This window comes from Erythrolamprus reginae, chromosome 9 (genome assembly GCF_031021105.1).
Source record: "Erythrolamprus reginae isolate rEryReg1 chromosome 9, rEryReg1.hap1, whole genome shotgun sequence".
NCBI classification, from domain to species: Eukaryota; Metazoa; Chordata; class Lepidosauria; order Squamata; family Dipsadidae; genus Erythrolamprus; species Erythrolamprus reginae.
In genome coordinates this window covers 31,309,721-31,314,588 of record NC_091958.1, presented here as the reverse complement: position 1 = coordinate 31,314,588, position 4,868 = coordinate 31,309,721, and the positions used below count along the sequence as shown (strand labels likewise).

The following is a 4,868-nucleotide window of genomic DNA, read 5'->3' as shown; positions in this document are numbered from 1 at the left end:
CCTCCGGAGTCGCTCGGCTGCCCTTCGTGCCTGCATCTCCTCCACGGGCACAGCACCTGGAGCGGTGGCAGTGGCCAGTGTTTCTGCTGTGCTGTCCAGTGTCCCGTCTCTGCCTGTGCCCCTCCCGTGGCCCCCCACGGCTGGCCAAACCCCTGTCGACCTCTGCATGAACATGGTGCTAGGCAGCTTGCTGGCTGTGCAGGGAATGCCTTGTGGGAGAAACAGGAGCTGCCAGGAGCTTTGGAGAAATAAAACCAGGCCTTTGACCTTGCAGTCTTGGTCCCTGCAGCACTTGACTTGGAAATGTCCACCTTTGAGGTCAGTGGACTGGCTTTCTAGCTAGACCAACAGACCTCTCCCTCCTGTGCCTGCCTTGCCCCCTCCTGGGAAACGTTGTGCTGAGCCAGGGGATTCTCAGGGGGCGGAGGGGAGGGTGAGAGAGGTATGTGCGGGGGGGAAAGGGTGTCAGCCCATCATACCCCTCCCCACCTTCTCTGCCCTGTCTCAACAGGAGAGAGTCTGCACTCAGGATGCTATTCCCGAGCAAAGTTCCTGCCAGGGGATCGCACTTTCAGTAGCGCATCCTACTATTAAAGTGTGGTGTGTGGTGAGGGAGGGAAAGAGAGAGAAAGGGAGGAAGAGAGAAAGAAAAAGAGCAAGAGGAAGGGAGGGAAGAGGGAGGAAGGAATAGAGAGAAAGAGAAAGGAAGAGAGAAAGAGAAAGGGAGGGAGGAAGAGAGGGAAGAAAGGAGGGAGAGAGAAAGAAAGAATGGGGGGAGAGAGAAAGAGAAATGGAGAAGGAAGGGAGAGAAAGAAAGCTAGAAGGAGGGAAGGAAGGAGCAATAGAGATAGAGAAATAGAGAGGGGTGGAGAAAGAGAAAAAAGAGAGGCAGAGAAAGAGAAAGGAGGGAAGGAACTAAGAAAGAAAGAAAGAAAGAAAGAAAGAGGGAGACCAAGAGAGAAACAGAGAGAAAGGGAGGGAGAAGAGAGAGAAAAAAGAGGAAGACAGAAAGAGAAAGAAAGAGAGGGAGAGAGAGAAATAGAAAGGCAGGGAAGAAGAGAGAGAGAGAAGGAGAGCATGAGGAAGAGAGAGAAAGAGAGAAAAAAGAGAAAGGAAGGAAGGAAGAGAAAGAGAAAGAAAGAGGGACAGAGAGAGAAAGATAAAGAAGTAGAGGAAAGAAGGAAGAGAGAAAAAGAAAGAAAGAAAGAAAGAAGGAAGGAAGGAGGGAGGGAGGGAGAGAGAAATAGATAGAATGGGAGGAAGGAAAAGAGAGAGAACAAGTTTTTTTTTTTTTGCTCCGTATAGACCAAATTTTTAATCAAGACACCCTGACCCCCGCCCCCGTCAGTGGTGTCCCTCTGCCAATGTTAAAATCTGGTCACATTGCCCAAGTGACAAAAATAGGAGGTAAGGAGGAGCATTAGATTATAGCACATATACCTAGAAGAATATACTATATTTAAATCTGGATAAAGGGAAGCTATAAGTTTAAGAATAGCACCGATGTGGGAATGAAGTCAAGGTTTTGAATTGCTGGTCTGTTAAACACATAATGGATTAGGGTGAAAAGTACTCAGGGAAAGACAAGAGGGAGGAAGTTGAAGTAGAAAGGAAGGGGAGAGAGGGAGGAGGAGATAGGAAAGAGGGAGAGAGGGAGAAAGAAGGTAGAGGGAAGAGAGGAAGATAGAGGGAGGGGAGAAGTATGAAATATAGAAAAAAAGATGGGAGATAAAAGTATAAAAGGTGCAAAATTAGGACATCTGTTTATGGCACTTTGAATAAATGAACAAGTATGTAATGTTTTTGATATTATTTATTTATTTATTGGATTTGTATGCCGCCCCTCTCCGGAGACTCGGAGCGGCTAACAGCAACAATAAAACAGTGTACAATAGTAATCTAATACTAAAAACGATTAAAAACCCATTAATATAAAAACCAAACATACATACATTATGATATATCTACAGTGCAATTTTTTTTAAAAAAGATATTGGATAACCATTTGAAATGTTTCAGGTTTCCTGCCTAAGCAAGGTGTTGGACCGGAAGACCTTCAAGGTCCCTTCCAACTCTTATTATTTCTATTCTATTCTATCTTGCTGGAGACCTAAATAATAATAAAGTGATAATCTTTATTACAGGTAGTACCTGATTTACAACAGTTCATTCAGTAAATGTTCAAAGTTATAATAGCATTGGAAAAAGTGACTTACAATTGTTTTTGCACACAACCATTGCAGCACCTCCCAGTCACGCGATCAAAATTTCAGATCCTTGGCAGCTGACTCATATTTATGAGGGTTGCAGGGTCATGTGATTCCCTTTTGCAACCTTCAGATGAGCCAAATTAATGGGGAAGTCAGAGTCACTTAATAAGCATGTTGCTAACTTAACCACTGTAGTGATCCACTTAAGAACCGTGGCAAGAATGGTTGTAAAATGGGGCAAATCACTTAACAACTGTCTCAGCTGAGCGACAGGAATTTTGGGCTGTAAGTCGAGGACAACTGTATACATTTCTCATTGGCTAGATTTGCACAATAGACTAACTGTAAATTAGCCAACTGAATTTATCCCAAACATTCAATACGATCTCAGGGAATCAGCAACACATAATATAGTTAACCATGAGTAAACATTGTACAAACAACAAATGCTGGGTTATCCCCCCCCAGTGTTTACAAACAGGCCAAATCTAAGATCCAAGATAGATGATAGTTTCCGATATTCACATTTAAACAATAGTCTGGGAGAACTCCCTTCTTTGGGTTCCCCCAAACAATGTTACATTATAGCTGCACCCTTCATATCAAACTTTTAATGATTAGAAATTCCTCCCATGCCGTTTCCCCAAGAATCAACTTCACCAGCTTGAAAAATTATGGAGCTGAAAATTATGAACCCTTCCTTTCAAGAAAAGCTACACCATAGTCTTAATTCATTCTTCATGTGTTGAAAAGCATCAATCTCACTTCCCACTGACGTCTGGTTATTCACTGCTTTCCGAAGCCCCATTCAGCTTGATGGCTCTTCAGATGTTGGCTCTCAGCTATCTGGATAACCTCACCAGCATCTCCCAGCCCTACATCATGCCACCCAAGGCAGGGGTCTCCAGCCTTAGCAATTTTAAGAGTTATGGACTTCAACTCTCAGAATTCCTCAGCAAGCAAAGCAAAGCTGGCTGAGGAACTCTGGGAGTTGAAGTCCACAAGTCTTAAAATTGCCAAAGTTGGAGACCCCTGACCTAAGGAATGATGGGATGTCGAACATCTCCAAAGAGTCCTTGGAAGGAGAAGTCAGGCCTAGCCTCCTAATCATCTTCATCTTCATTCTGGTGCCGGAATTTGAAATGGACCAGAGTCATGAGGATGCCGCCCAGGATACATGCGGCGCCCAGGACCAGGTAGGCAATGCCCAGAAAGGGATTCTTACCCCCCATCCAGGAGAGGGTGCTGAGGATGACTTTCTTGCTTCCATGGAAACCCAGCACAGGGTAATTGTAGCTGATGTTCAGGTAGTACGTGCCCTCGGGCAGTGCCGTCGAGGAGTTGTGGCGAATGCGGGCATAAAGTTTCCGGAAGGTGGGCAGGGCGATTGACCCGCAGGGCGCAATGGGCAACCCATTGTAACGGTAAGGCTTGCATTCCTGACTGGGGTGGTGCAGGGCCAAGGCCACCCTGCTGAGCTGCTTATCGTCCCGGGAGATGCTGTACCGTCGGTTGTTTTGGTAGTAGTTGGAGAGCTGCTAGTAGAGGCAGATGGGCAGCAAGAAGTTGGCCCGCACTGGCACGACTGCACCCATCGTGGGTCACTGCTGTTGGTCAGGTGGGCACAGCTGGAGCAGTTGGTGCCTGGGGTGCCCGTGTAGTCCAGCTCCACCTCTTGGATGGACTCCGAGGTAAAGAAAAGGCCCAGCCCCACAGCCAGGAAGGCGAGGCCCAGCGCAAAGAACAGTCAGCAAGGGTTGTCAGGCTGGCAGGCGTTGCTGGGTGAAGGCCGTGTTGTCCGGCCGATTCTGTGGCTGAGGCCCCTCCGAGAAGCCCCGGCTGACGTTGTAAGAGCCAGAAGCCATGCTGAATGTCTTCCCTCGCCCGCCGATCCGGCTCCGTTGGTCCCCGAAGCCGCGCACGACCCTCGGATCGACCGAGCCTGGAAGCCGCCAAGCCAAGCAAGAAGAGCAGAGCCGAACAGGTATACAGGTATAGGTGGGTGGGGCCGTGGCTGGCTTTCGCGCGGCTCAGGTGAGGAGGGCGGGGCCTTGGACTAGTGGGCGGGGATGCCGCCGCTTGGGCTCGGGACCCGCCTCCCCGCAAAGAAGGTGCGCAAGACTCCCCGCCCCTCTGGCCTCAACTGCGTGCTGGGAAAGAAAGAAAGCGCAGGTGAATCCAGAGCCCGAGGCTCAACCCTCTCCGCAGTCCCTCCGCCCTCACCTGCGTGCCTGCAAAGACGGCGCAAGTGAGTCCGGGGTGCGGGACTCCCCCACCCCAGCTCTCGGGCCTCACCTGGGAGCAGATGAAGCCAGACCCGAATCTCAACCCTCTCCCGGGCTGGCCAGCTTCATTTTTGCTGCCCGCAAAGAAGGAGGCACAGGTGAGTCCAGGTCGGGGGACTCCCCTCCGACCTCACCTGCGCTCTGGTGAGTCCCAGTCCTAGCGGGAGGCAACCCCGTCTACCCACCCATCCGATCCGTTTCGAGCCCAGGGAGTCCGCGACCCAGGCGGGCGGATTTGGGGCGATGCCCTATCCCGGTGGGGCATTCCGATTGCGCTGGCTCTGCCTTCCTGCCGTTCGTTGGTCTTTCTCCATCCCATCGGGACCTCTGGCTTCCTAGTACGACCTGGGTCGATGTTGGAGTTTGCCAACAG

The 4,868-nt window shown here is 49.8% G+C and overlaps 1 pseudogene; it reads right to left on the bottom strand.

Moving 5' to 3' along the window:
* Positions 1–2,844: 2,844 nt before the first annotated feature.
* LOC139172542 (cell cycle control protein 50B-like) lies at positions 2,845–4,075 on the bottom strand (annotated as a pseudogene).
* Between the last annotated feature and the right edge of the window lie 793 nt (positions 4,076–4,868).